The 15228-nt window shown below is 40.1% G+C and overlaps 1 long non-coding RNA gene across 2 annotated transcripts; it reads right to left on the bottom strand.

Annotated features, from left to right (window-relative positions):
- Positions 1-962: 962 nt before the first annotated feature.
- On the bottom strand, positions 963-10258 carry LOC118813849. 2 transcript variants are annotated; one of them, XR_005007682.1, is made up of 3 exons: positions 9984-10258; positions 3896-4014; positions 963-1568 (listed from the first exon to the last, which is right to left on the bottom strand). It is a non-coding gene; the product is annotated as an uncharacterized LOC118813849 (long non-coding RNA). The 2 variants fall into 2 exon arrangements; XR_005007681.1 differs by having other exon boundaries at positions 963-1592; positions 9984-10254.
- Between the last annotated feature and the right edge of the window lie 4970 nt (positions 10259-15228).

The following is a 15228-nucleotide window of genomic DNA, read 5'->3' as shown; positions in this document are numbered from 1 at the left end:
CCAGAAGGATGCCGGGCCTGTCTGGTGCAAATGGATTGACCTAGTGGTCTAAATTGCTGGGTCATTGGTTGTAGATGCAAATTTTGGCTAATTCTTATTAACTGACTGTCGTTAGTTGGTGATTAAGTATTAACCAGCAGGCCTAAATCATGGACACGACCCATCAAAATATCAATTAAAAAATTCGACATTTCCAGTTATGAAACCTGATTGGCTCAGCCATGTTTGAAGCCATGGTAAAATACTTATTATGCATATCTTAGGTGCTGAATTCAACTGAATTCTGTATTAATGCACTGAGATATTAAAAAGTGCTCCTTATAGTCCTGATAGGTGTGGCCAGGCACAAACATGTACGTGAAGGAAATGGCTATAGAACTATACTGAATGACCATGTGATGACTTTGTCATCTTGCCCTGTGTATCAGTAGCTCGCCTTCTCTATCATTTTGTACAACATGTGATTTCCTCAAACCACCATACATCATACTTTCTCTCCGTGAACATGAACAAAATAGTTTTCTGTCTTATTGTTTACTTTTGATATGATGTGTTGTATTTGTCTATTGTCCTTTAAAAATTGGTTCTGAACACAACTGTTTTAGCAGTGTGCTTTGTTGTAGGCCTATCTACTGGAACCAATTGCCTGTTGTACCCTCATGCATACAATTCAGAAATGTTCCTCAACTTGATGAAGCCATCTGTTCAAATAGGAACCGTTGTTTGCTGGAAATGAAATGAATGTTGTTTTAACTGATAGCATTCGTCAAACAATGGTTTATTTGTCAGGTAATGGTTAATTGGTTAGTCATTTACATCTTTAGTTAGTACCAATCTGTTCTTCTAAGTATTGAGGTAAAAGTCAGTTTATGGCAAACACATTCTAGAGGAAAGCATTAAGGTGTAATCAGAATTATATGAAGCCACAGAAAGGAGCAACTACACTTTAAGACCAACTACACTTTATTAGAGACCAATACCTTATAGGACTTGTAGAAAGTTCATGTTGCTGGTGTACAAGTAGCAACTGTATCCCCTCTGCTGTCACATACATGCCGTCCTCTAGCTTTCTATCAGTTATCAGTTTCTGACCGCTGAGCCACTCTTTGCTGGATATTTGTGGGTGGTGAAGAACTCTCAACCTAGCAGTGATATTGACATCTGTAAAAACTCCAGCAACACCACAGTGTCACTACCATGTCAAAGACCAAAACAGCAGTTTTTCAAAAACAGCCCACCATATAAATAATGATGAAAGGGGTGGAGGGTGAATGATAAACTGTGCGTGGCAACAGATGGGCTGCAGTCTGCAATTGTATACTCATATAGTGGACCTATAAGGTAGACAGAGCTCAAAAAGTAACCCTTGTGGGGAATGTACATGGTAGGAGTTCCTAATAAAGCTGAGTGAGAGTGTTAATCCTAACAACGATTGTCATGGCATTACTGAGAACTGACTGGGCAGTTGTGCTGATTGCTCACTGGGTCTTCAAATCTTTTCGTCTAAGGTTCCATCTCTGTGATATTTGAGGAGGAGCTGAGACAGCAGGGTGAGGCAGTGGTATCAGCTGTGTGAAGCACAGGACAGAGTTCTGGCAGGGGAGTGAAATCAACAACAACAACTGTATATATGAATACAGCCATTAGATGCTGGTTGATCATGAAAGATTCTGCACAGGTCTTAGGCTAGAATGTTTCATTTATCATCTGCAGTGATTTGTATTCTACAGTAACTCCAGCGTAGGCTGGGATGAACTCTCACATTATGTAATTCACCATTGAGGTCATGTTGCATTCTAGCAACAGCTGACTCTGCTGTGATTGGATGTCTACATGTCTGAAACTGCTGTTTTGATCTTTGTAAGTTGTTCCTTAGGATTAATGTATATGGAAATAATCATTCAACAAACACTATTTACAACAGAGAGGCCTTCCAACTGCAATTACAGACACTAAAGTGGTGTCACTGCAGTCTAGATAATGTAAGAAATCTTGCTGTGTAGATGCTGGTGTTATAATCACAATGCCCAAAAGTTTAGGCACACATTTTTGACACTACTTTTTGATTAACTTGCTTTTACTTTCCAAATCAGTCAGATTAAAATTCCTGTAAATATTTGGTGGACATAAAATGGCCATTTTTACAAAAATGGTTTAAACATCTGAAATGTTTGTGCTTTCAGATGAAAATATACCCTAGTGATGAGTGCTGATATTACAACAGGGGATGAATTGAGGTAGAACTTTGTCAGTTTGTCAGTTTTTTTCCCTGTTTTGCTGTTTTTGCAGGTAAAATGGTAATATCTAAATAACATATTTCATACGGTAAGTTACTGCAGACTAACAAAGAAAACATGCTTGTTTACATTAAGACATTTTCAAAAGCTGTAGTCATATGAAAAGTAAATACACCCCATTAAATTTTTCTCTTTTTTAACATGCATGGTCATATCAGTATTTGATCCTCATTTAAACAATATGTATAGCTAAATGTTATTTAATAGAACAAAAAAACAATGGCAATTTGACTTTGTAATCATTTATTTGAGAAAAATATTAACTGAGATGTCATTTTGTATGTTGAAAAAGTAAGCACACCCCTGGCTTTAGTAACTGGTACTGTCCCTTTTGAAAGAAACAACTTTATGTAGCCATTTCCTATAACTGTCTACCAGTTTCTGGCATCTACTGGAAGAAATCTTTGCCCACTCCTCCATGAAGAATTCTTTTAACAGAGCATTTCAATGGGATTCAGATCTGGGCTTTGACTAGGCCATTCCATAACCCACTTTCTCCTTTTGAGCCATTCCTTGGTGGATTTACTTATATGTTTGTGATCATTATCCTGTTGGAGGATCCGATTATTCAGCTTCGCCTTTTTTACAGATGGTCTCACATTCTCCTCAAGCACTCTCTGGTATGAAAGAGAATTCTCTAATTGCAAGTTGGCCAGGCCCTGAGGCAGCAAACCAGCCCCAAGCCATAACATTTCCAACACCATGCTTTATAGCTGGTATGATGTTCATCTGATTAAATGCTGTCTTTGGCTTTAGCCAAACATGTTTCTGGTACTGTGGCCAAACAACTCTATCTTTGACTTGTCTGTCCAGAGCACATTGTTCCAGAATAAGCAGGATGGTCCTCATACAGATATTCATTACCAAACTTTAGTCTTGCCCTGATGTTCTTTTTCAACAGCAAGATTTCATCCTGGTGCACCCCCATGTAAGTCAAATTAGTGCAGTCAATTTTCTAATGCTATATGCATGCACTTTTACATCAACAGTGGCCGGAGCTACCTGCAAATCCTTTGATGAAATTTTGGGGTTCTTAGAGACATCTTTAAGCATCTTGCAATCTGCTCTTTGTTAAATTTGCTGGGCCAGCCAGGCACAGACAAGTTGTTGATGATCTCTCAGACAGTAGAAGGACTGATTTCCAATATTTGGATATCTTCTGAAACCCTTTCTCAGACTTACAGGCATCTAAAACCCCTTTCCAAAGGCCCCAGAGAGCTCTTTTTATCTAGGCATAATGATACTACACGGTCCAGTATCACAAAGCAAACCAGACAAGATATCTGAGGTTGAAATTAGAAAACTTCCTCCAAAATATTCCCTAATAGTGTTTTAATTATTAGCATGTAATTGGCTACACCTGATTCCAATTTGACATGTTTGAAGTAGTGAAATGTGTAGGGGTGTACTTCCTTTTTTTCACATGAGAAAACTACATTACTGTTTATTTCAATTATACAAAGTCATAAACTACATAATTTTGTTCATTTTAAGTGTAACTTGTTCAATTATATCATCTTTACCTATAAACACTTTATTTGAAAGGCTTCATATCTGTATCTAAATATGTTGAAAAAGTTTTCATGGAGTGTACTTACTTCACATGATTGTAGGTGTCCCCAAGCTTTTGACACAATACAGGATCTGTGAAACAGGAGCTCCTGCAGCATACAGTCCCATCCATGGTGCTAGAGAGAGATGGAGAGAGACAGAGAGACTGTGACAGAGATGTGGAGAGAAAGAGAGTGTGAAAGAGAGACAAACAAAGACAGAGAAGGAGAGAGAGAGACAGAGGGAGAGGGTTATTGGCACAGACGCCCGACAAGTGTGGTGGAATAAATGAGTCTCACTGACACTCTGATACTCATCAAGCGACTTCCCACCGAGCAGCATCAGTTAAGACCCAATAAAGACGTTGGGGCTGAAGGAGACACACATACACATGGCCTGTCGACAGCTAAAGCACTGAAACACACTGTTTGTTTGCAGACACATGGGGCCAGTGTTTTTTTTCTTTATTTTTTATTTGTCAGGTTACATTTCAGACAGGAATCTACACGTTTGATACAGTTAAACTGTAGAAATGTGAGAAGTGTAGGTCCTCAGATGCAACTTGTGTTTTTTTGTGCTCTTGGAAGAAAGAGGGTTCGGTCGCATAAGTTACTGGGTGTTTTATTTTTTTGTTTATTTTTTGTTTGTTTGTATTTTCAAGACGAGTGACTGTTTCATTTGCTGTTAAAGGGATGAAGTGCATATCCCACACATACTCCCTAATTTGAGTGGATCTGTGCAAGCCACATTCTTTTCAGGCTTCCTCCTGGAACCATGTAGGGAGGCATGTAATGTTTGTGCAAAAAATACCTTACAGAAGTGCAGAGTTTGCTTTGTTGTTACAAATTCAGCCTGTGTCTGGAGTGGGAGGAGTGGCGTGTGTGCGCGCGTGTGTGTGTGCAGGCGTCCACAATGCAATATTCATGACAAATTCTGCAGCAACTTGTCTGTTTTCTGGGCGGCTGGAAAACAGAGAGCGAGAGAGAGGCTCACCTGACATCTGCATATGCCATTCAGCATTTGCAAAGGGGACGTGCTTGTGCCTGTGCAAGACTTCCTAAACACTTTGAGGTCAACAAATTATTAATATTTAGCATCGGTACTGATGACAGCGTGGCGTCCTCCAGAGAGATGGGAAAAAAGAGAGGAGAGGAGAGGAGAGAGGAGGAGAAAGGAGGTGAACAGAGGGGAGGGACAGAGAGAGGAGCGGAGGGAGACAGAGGAGAGGAGAGCTCCAGGGGTCTCGTCTCTCCTCGACGCAGAGCTTGTTTGGCAGATGGAGCTGTCAGTTTGGCTCTCCGCTTAATGCCTTCATGCATATGGCAGGCTCCTTTAAAACCTCATGCTCATGTATTATCTATGGGTCTAAAAACAGGCAAGGTGGGGTGAGGGGGAGGGGTGCACCGGGCATATCACAGGAGTTTAAACTTCTGTAAACAACTCGAGCCGCCGGCGTAAGACGTGATTTCGCTGTCAGAAGCGGCAGGAACATATGGGCTGGGACAGGAAGTGGCGGCATACCTGCACGAGGCGCCCTCCTTCGCCTCCTCCTCCTCCAGCAGGCGGACGAGGCTGAGACATGATGTCAGGCGACAGTGAGAGACAGATGAGGGAGGGGAGGACTGGGAAGGAGGGGAAAGGGGTGGTGATTACTTTTTCATGAGCTACCTGACAACTCATGTCCTGACCACTAAAAGAGCAACCTCGGCATGAGGAAACAACTCCATTGCTGCTGCTTTGTAAGGAAGGTCTGTAGAACCACAGATGATGGGATACGGGTGGGATTTAGATGGGATGAGAATGGGACAGGATAGGATGAGGACAGGACAGGATAAGGATACAGTGAGGATGAAACTGGATGACGATAGGATGGGACAGATGGAACAAGGACATGATGAGGATAAGACTGGATGGAAGAAAGATGGTATGCAATGAGATAAGAATGATGTGGGACTGTACAAGGATAGGCTAGAGACGGGATGGCATAGGATGGGGTAAGGATGGGACAGGACAGGGTGAGAAATGTATGAAAATTGGATAGGACAATATGAGGATTAGCAGGGATGAGGACAGGTTGGGACAGAATGACGAAGGGATGGAACAGAATGAGGATGGAACAGGATGAGGAAGAGATGGGATGGCATGGCACAGGATGGGATGAGGATGAAACTGGAACAAGATGTTGATGTGTGAGATGAGGACTGGTTGGAACAGGACGAGGATGGTATGGGACAGAATGAGGATGGGGTGGAATAAAGAAGGCATGGGATGGGATGGCACAGGATAGGATGAGGATAGGACAGGATGTAAACAGGATGAGTATAGGATGGAATAAGGAAGGCATTGGATGGGATGGCACAGGATAGGATGAGGATAGGACAAACCGAGGACAAGATGAGATGAGTACAGGATGGGACAGGATGAACATGGCTTAGGACAGAATGAGGATGGGATGGGATGAGGAAGTGATGGGACAGGATGAGGCTATGATGGGACAATGATGAAAAGGGACAGAATGAGGACAGCATAGAACAGGATGAGGATGGGCAGGACAAGGAAAGGATGGGACAAAATGAGGACAGGATTAAGACAGGAGGATGACAGTGCAGGATGAGGTTGTGCTGAGACATCTTCAGGGCCAGAAAAAGATGAGGATGGGATGGGACACCTTTAGGGCACGTGAGAGAAGGCAAATGTATGAACACATCATCACTGTTTAAACAAATAATGTAATCTAATTTACACAATTTGAAAACACAAGCTGCCCTTTACATTCTGTGAACATCTCATGACAAATGGACTGACAGAATTTACATGAACTGATGTGAAGTTAAGAAAAGAACTTTTTTTTTTTTCACTGCCATATTACAATTGTAGAGATAGATTTTTTTTTCTACAACAGTAATATCATCTGTTTCCTATGTCTTGGCTGCACTCTCTCTAACACCTTTTCTCATGCCTTCATGGGAGGACATGGGAGGACATGGGTGGTTGACAGCGATCACAGTTGAAAAAAAAGTTCCAGGCAGCATCCGCGAATGCTGTCACTGAGCTCTCCCTCCGTAGTGCCTCACAGAACATGGTGGACGGCTTGATGTGTTTGCCGAGTTTTATTTATTTATTTTTTTTGTACTAGCTGTATGTCAATAGCAAACACATTTATCTGAAGGTTATTTTTGACAAGAGAAGGAATGAAGCTATGGACTAAAGTAGTAGTATATAAAGTAGTGTATGTTTTAGCAGAAGCAGTAGATCTGCTCGGTAAATAGAAAAAGTTTGTGTGAACATAAAGAGTCACATTTTAAAGAGTTCAGGTTTGAATGAACTCAATGGGTGTCTGGAGTCTAATTTATGATTTGAGATTCTGTTGACATAAAGAGGTAAAATATGTTTCCAAATTTGGTTGATGCTAACATTGGAGATTGTATAAGCTGATGTTAATAAAATACAATTGTTCGGATGTTCTGCTCTCTCTCCCTCTCTCTCTCTCTCTCTCTCTCTCTCTGTATTTTTCTAACACTCACACTGAGGTATTCCCAGACTGAGATTGAGACTGATAACAGTGATGTTCACTACTTAACCCTCCTTCATGTAAGACAGATCCATCAAAAGAGAGGAAAGAAGAAGAGCAGCAAGAGAATTGAATCAAAGTTGATGCTATACTACAGTCAGATGATGCAGAGAAAAAAAGAGAAAATTCATAAAATGAATTCATAAAATGATGTTGTTCACCCTCACAATCACTGCCTCAAACACCTCACCACTGTAATCCTTTTGAAACCAGAGCATGGGGTGTAGCTTTAAAAGGGTGAAGAAAAAAGAAAAATCTGCAGTCTGATCAATAATTAAGCCTTTCCCTTTCGTCTGTCATCGTGTGGCCCTGTAACAACAGCCAGCATGACTGACAGATCTGGAGCGTTTGATGCAGGACCACGTTCATTCTGGAGGTCAGCGCTGCATGTGTCTGTGTTCAGTAGACTGAGTGAAGTACTAGTATTAATCAACCGTTTAGACATACCTACTCATAGAAGGGTGTTTCTTTATTTTTTACTATTTTCTACATTAGAATTATAGTAAAGACTATAAACTAAAATATGAAATGAAGAATATGAATCAAAACTATGAAATAACACTTATGGAATTATTACAGTCAGAGGGTTTGGCCTTCGACCAAATAGAGCTATTACTTTTACTAGTGGTGAAAATAGAGAAATTTTATTGTGTGAACACTGATCTGAATTATTTACTTATTTATTTATTGCCAGTGCATTTTCATATTAAAATAGACCTTAAATTATTCACTAGAGATTTTACATTTATTGATTTTAAAATCAATTAAATGCTTGACTCTAATGCATTTCATACATTTGAAAATGTAGATGTTTCTGTTAAAATTAAGAGCTGAATGCTTGACCGTTGAAAACTTGACTTTTATCTTACATCACAGGTCTCAGAAGTCTCTCTTTTTACAAAGCTACTTAAAAACTGAATGATGCTAATAAATAAATTGTATATATATATATATATATATATATATATATATATATATATATATATATATATATATAGGTGTCTGTCCAGTCTTGACAGTCTTGATTTTTACAATTAGCAATGCTTTGATTTAATAAAGACAGGTAATTTGCAAACACAACATTGTAACTGCAACTTAATTCTTATTTAGTTTTCATGAACAGAGATGATAATATTTCTTTAAAGATATGGGTCACTTCATTTAAAAAAGTGTAGGAAAGGAAATAAAAAAAAGACATGACTGAATGTATTCATGAACAAAGGAATTGTTTTTTTAAATGAACAGGAGCTTATAAGAACATTTCCTATAACTGAAAAGGAAGACAAAGTAGCATTTTAAATGAACATTAGCACCGTAACACTTAGCAGACAAGCTTTATTTATAACAAGGCTATAACAGTTATAACAAGGCTACCTATATAGGTGATTATCTTCTATTTGTTACGTATTAGCTAACGTTATTTGCTAATGCATTAGATAAGTTGCGGACATTTCAAAATACACCTGTAAAATAACATTCACTAATATTACATTGACTAGACATGCCAGTGACGTCACCTAGGTTTGAGGAAATCAGAAAATAAACAACTACTATTATTGTTTATTGTGGGTTTTTTTCTTTTTTTTACTGCTTTCACCAAACTGTACTTCAGCAAAATAGGCCAATTAGAGGACTATTTAGGTAGACCCTGCAGTACAATGCTCTCTCATAGGCTGTACGGACTGTGGGCTGCATTTGGAGCGCATTCATAGCAAGAAATTATACTTCACATCATTCACACACTTTAGAAAGAAGCATGAAACAACTATAAAGTTTCACATATAAAACAGTTCCCCAGATTTTCAAAATCTGAGTTGGAAATACTATTCCAACCCAACTTTTACTCACAGAATGGCGTTCCAGTACACCCCATTTTGATCACTTTAGAATTTAGAATGACCTCACAACATAACTGATTGACTAAAGCACTTTAACGAGGATAAACACTCCCCTAAAGGACTTTTAATGTGGCACACATCTATATTTAATCTACAAGGTGAAATCAGTGTTAATAAGATGGAGAAGTAAGCAGGAAATTTTTACATTGGTTGACATTTGGTTGGTTGATAGTGTTAGACCATTTCTCACCTGCATCTATTCAGAACACAGAAAAATAGCCTCGAACTAAACTTGCTTGTATAGTAGTGACAAACCCACCAAGTAGCTAGCAGGCTTGTAACAGTTGTTGTAATGTAAAGGCAGCGTGTGGTTCAGTTAGATGTGTCAAAACATTTAACTAGATCACGATGAGACCCTCTGAAGTCTAACACAGGCCTTCCTGAGAGGTGCTGCTCCTAAAGGCCAGATTTACCGTGCTGTGCTGGCTGGTGGTAGCTTGTTATGGCCGTTATGAAGAGAGACAGGCCGGTAAATAAAGCTGACGGTAATGGAGGAATCAATGAGCGTATTAAGGGCTGGGGAAATATTGATCAGATCTATCAATAATTCAGAAACACTCACAAAAAGAGAATGCTCATGCTTGGCTTGGCATACCATGCTCTATCTTTCTGTGTGTGTGTGTGTGTGTGTGTGTGTGTGAGTGTGTGTGTGTGTTTCATATTTACGTTGTCATCATAAAACCAGCAGCCCCCTGCTGTCCTTCTCATCATGTCCATTTTTCAGGCCCCTCTCCGTTATTCCTCACGTCTCCCACTCGTTTGTGAGCTCGCGGCCGTGTTATTCCGACGCATGGCAGATAAACGACCCCTTTTATTTATAGCTCGGACGAGGAATGACAGCTGCTGTTTATTCGGCGTGTCGGAAAAGTTATTTTCAGCACGTCAGACGCACGGCGAATGTGGAGAGGCAGTTTGCCTTCGCTGAAGACGGCAGGGCCGTGGAGTGAGAGAGAGAGAGATGGAGGGAGAGAGAGGGAGGAAAGAGGAAAAAAGAAGGGCTTGGCCTAATAAACTGGCATCTCCCCTCGGTGTGCGGTGTGTAGCGAGTGTTATTCATTATTCATGCTCATTAAACTGGAGGCCTCCTAAGAGCTCTGGCTGCCAGCTCCCTGCCAAAGTCTGCTGGGTTTGTGATGTGCCCACTTGAGACCGACAGGATTTAAATCCAGGACACTACTACTGAATAACGAGCTGAAAAACCACCCCCCACACACCACCCCATCACACACAGGCACACACACACACTTAAAGTACATACACACACATAGCTTCCAATTTCACCTAAACACATTTGACAAAATGGAAAATTATTCCCCCACTTCTTCCCCTCTATAATGCACTCACACATGCACATATACACTCACTCTATATTCATACACATACAGCACTGTAATCTAGGAGACCACCTTTCATTTATTTAATTTCTAGTCAAACCTGCCAAGTTATTTTAGCCGATATTTCTTGGGAGATTAGATATAAAATAATCCACTTGCAAAAGGAAGGGGAAAGTCGAAGAAAACCAAGTGGAAAAAACAAGTTTCCAAAAATGGAAATTTTTAATTAACAGATAAAGACAAAATAACCCAGTAGACCACCAAAACCATCACCATCAGATAAACATTACATAAAGCTTTCATCTTTGAGAGAGAGGAGAAATCAAGCTCCACTCTTGCATCAGATCTGAAAAAATCCACAGGTGTTTCTGTCAATCCTTCCACTGTGAGAAGACGACTCAACGCTATGAGTCTGAAAGGATGTGTAGCTGTCAAATTAAACAAAGAAGCTGCTGGTGCTGTCAGAGCAATGGAGAAAAAACCCAGACCTCAACATCATTGAATGTTTTTGGATTACTCTGATTGTGAGAAGCAGAAAATGTAACCAATTTCAAAGATGAACTTTGGAGGTGTGGAAAAATATTCCTGCAGATTTCTTTGAAAGCTTGACAGCATGGAAGCTATAAAAAGAATGGAAACTGTAATAAAGGCAAAGGGTAAATGCTTTAAATAATTTAAAATTTTGATGTTTTATCTAATTAGTGAAGCATTTGTGTAATTTTCTGTTGAATATATTGGTGATGCTTTATTTTGTGTGGTCCTTTTAGATGAAACAAACACTTAACAGACTCTCGGTAACATATCAAAAACATATGAGGGTTAGGATTAGGTTTAGGGTTGTGGTTAAGATTAGGGTTAGGATTAGGGCCAGGGTTAGGGTCAAGTTTTGGGTAAGGTTAGGTTTTGTGTAATAGAAGTAACATATTAACAATACATCTCCTTAATGTAAGTAATGTATCAACACTACATCTTCAAGATATTTACTTTTTATGTATTCAGATGCTTCACTACTACTACCTCACTGATATGTTGTTGATGTATTACTGATAATCTGTTTAGAGTCTACAGAAGACCACTAAAAGAAAGTGTTACCAATATATTTTACTGCTTTCTGTACTCATACTGAAAAACATCTTCTAAATGGTCATTTTGATTAGAAATGAACTGCACATGCACAAATAAGCGATAAATACAGATTTCAATTTCAAAACGGTGTATGTTTTGTCTAAGCTCAGTTGCTCTTTGCTTAGTTTTTGTGTTACAGGCTTCAGTACCAATACACACACACACACTCAAGCAGGGCACATGCATTGTGTTCTCTCTCACTTTCCCCCTCTTCACACACGGCATTAGGCTTTGATGGCCTGTGCCGTCGCTTGTCTGCTCTGAACATTTGTAAAAACATAAACTGGAGTGAGAAGTGTCTCGCATTTCCCAGACCCCCTGCCGCCTCAAGATTTTCTCACCGTTCCGGCTCTGAATAAAAGCACCGCGGCCTGCGGCTCTCGTTCGGTGTAGGCGGGAGGCCAGCAAGTGGTCCAAGGCATAACAACCGCACCAGAAGTGGGCAGATTCAGAACAACTGGCCAGACCGTCCCCCTCCACCACCCTGATGGATTGCTGAGATGCTTTACAAGCTCAAACTTCTCAATTTTCCTTCTCCAACAGATGAGTGAAGAGCGGAAGTGGCGTCCAGGAAACTGTTATTTATTGGGATGTGCATACCCCCAAGCCTGGGCCACAGTGAGGGTCTCTTTTAGGGGTCTGAGCAGCTTGGATAAATAAAGCTTCATGAAGGTAGGGAGCTAGCGCTTTCCCATATGTGCATGTGTGGAGAAGCAGGACGGACTCTGGCCAGCTCTTTCATATACTCCTAATGTACTGGAAAGCCGGCCACAGTCAAGCGCAGCAGGCTCTGGTCCAGAACAGCACCAGTTGGAGAGAGAGAGAGAGAGAGAGAGAGAGAGACAGAAAAGCCATGTGGTGGAATACCCAGAGGACTGGTCGTTGTCAGTTTGGGTTATGTTTTAATAGTGGACACTCCGAGGCTGGACGGGAGCGAGACGATGTCAGAAACAAGAGGTCTAAGCAAACACAGTGGCCACAAGAGCCCTCTCATTTATCATAGGCCCGTCACACACATATACTCCAAAAGATGGCAGGGCCGTCCGCTCTCATCCTCGGCAGGCCTCAGTCAGGAGATATCTGAACCCTCTCTTTCCTTTTACCACTCATTCTGGATAGAACTTGGCCTGCATTTTGGTGAGTTTACTTTCGGTTTTTGAAGGGACATATCTGTCCCTCTAGATGAGTTGGGTTGGGTACAGGGATAGATTACTAGCCAGGGGTTTCTGACTGCCAAGGGCCTCTGACTGCTAAGGGCCCTAAAGACCACGAGGCACGAGGTGACCCAAATATGTACGACAATCTACTGCAGATGTAAACATTAGATGATTGAATAGCCCTTGAATATGTACAAATCACTTAATAAATGTAATATATGAAGAAATGTTATTGGTTCTCAGGCCTCTCAAGTCACATGTGCCCAGGGGCCTTGCTAGACCATGATCTGTCCTTGCTGTGGCGTTTGGTTCACAAACAGTCCTGTTTTCAAAATCTCAAACATAAATCCAAAACCACAACCAAAATTTGCCAAAATTTGCCGCACACAGATCCATCGAGTGCAAAGAATATTAAATTTCAATTTTATATACATAAATATATATATATATATATATATATATATATAACCGAACTTTGTATCTCCATTTTTTTGGACGTTTTTTGAAAAAGCTTGTTGTCCTTTACATTATATGTAAATTTCATGAAGCATGGACCAAAAGAAATGACCCAGAATGACATGGAAAAAACTCTGGTTCCATTGACTTACATTAAAAGTGAAGTAGTTTTTTTTTTTCCTTTTCCTGTAAAGTTATCATTTGGAGATACAAGGTTTTCTATATATTAATGTTTTTTATATATATTAATGTTCACAGTGTCATTTTTTATAGACATAGTGATATGGAAAAACATATAGTAACATAGTAGGAAGTTCCTTTAATTTCTTTTTAGAAATAAAAATAACAGCAAATAACTAGTTAACAAGTTAACTATAGTTTTCAATTGAAACCTCCTTTTATTATCATTATTATTATTGTTATTATCTGAATCCAGGCTATCAAATGAAAGCTAATTGTATTTTAAACCCTGCACCATCACCTTAACCTCTCTCCCCATCCTACGTAAGTAGATTTGAGTTGCAGTGGGCTGATTGTGTACTTCACTGTTTCTTGAGCTTTGCTCCGGGAGAACAAACAGGACTTCAAAGGCAGAGTGTTTGACTAAAATAAGGTGAGGGTGAACGCAAACACGCATTCAATATTCCTGCTTTTTTCCGTCTCTCTTTAAAAGGATCCGTTTGCTCAGATCAAAAGCCTAACCTTTCGACCGTGGAGAACTCCCTCACTGGGGTTTGATTTTCTAAATAAAACTTTCCGCAGTGGCTCAGAGGCTCCGTAGGGCACGTCTCGTCTCTCCTCGGGAACTTTACAAATGCCACATGTTGGCAGGTTGGAGAAGAACAAGTGAGTGCAGCTAAAACAACAAGTGTCAATTAGCGATTTTCACAGCGTGTTTTCGATTCCGCTGTGGTAAATCCATCGCCCTGTGGTCGAAAAGGCAGAGGAAGCTTCTTCAGGCTTTTGAGAATAACTCAAGACCCAAATCAGAACCAAACCATGCCTGCATATGTGGAAGGAGTCAATGACTGCCACATTAAATATCCTAATAACCCTTCAAATGTTCAAACCCTTCATGTTTGTACAGGCATAAGTACATTCACTGTCCACTTTATTAGAAAGTCTTCCGTAATACATCCACTCACTGGCTACTTTGTAAGACCCAACTACTTTATAGGTCCACTCAATTGGTGCGCAGTAGATTGTAGCCTATATGTTGATGCACAATTTGTCAGCCGCTCTAATCCATCCTTCACTGACCTGTGATGCAGAGTTAGAGGACCTTTAACAGAAATTGATCATAAACAGATGAGATACAATCTCTAACCACATACCAACAACACAGAGCTACAAAGTAGTGATTCCTAATAGACAAAGAGTTTGCATTCTGAATTGGATTCTGAAGATTAGTCAAATTCTCAGAGTGTAGGGACATGTCAGTGGGGTGGCATCCTCCTCACTAGTACACTTTTCTGTCTTTGTAATTATTTTGTGTTCTTCTGTATGAGTGTATGTAATTACTGCTGTTCAAAACCTAACCCAACTCTAACCATAGCCTATTTTACTGTTGCTAATGAAAGCAGTAGGGGAAAAAGCATTTTCCTTCATGGAGAGCAGCTAAATGTACCCACCATGTCAAATTGTTGACATTTTCCGTCATACTGGGAACATTTGGTCCCAACAAAGAACTAAACACACATACAGCTAGACACAGAGGCCTGTCATCAGGAGAGAGGGCAGCTATGAGGAACATAACAAAATGAATTAGAAGCAGCTTCTAAGCAACTCTAAGCAGCTCTGTTGAAATGACAGTGAATCAAATGAAGGGCTATAACCAGA

The sequence above is a fragment of the Colossoma macropomum genome, unplaced genomic scaffold (genome assembly GCF_904425465.1).
Source record: "Colossoma macropomum unplaced genomic scaffold, Colossoma_macropomum, whole genome shotgun sequence".
Lineage (NCBI taxonomy): Eukaryota > Metazoa > Chordata > Actinopteri > Characiformes > Serrasalmidae > Colossoma > Colossoma macropomum.
This window is presented reverse-complemented; position numbering and strand designations above follow the sequence as displayed.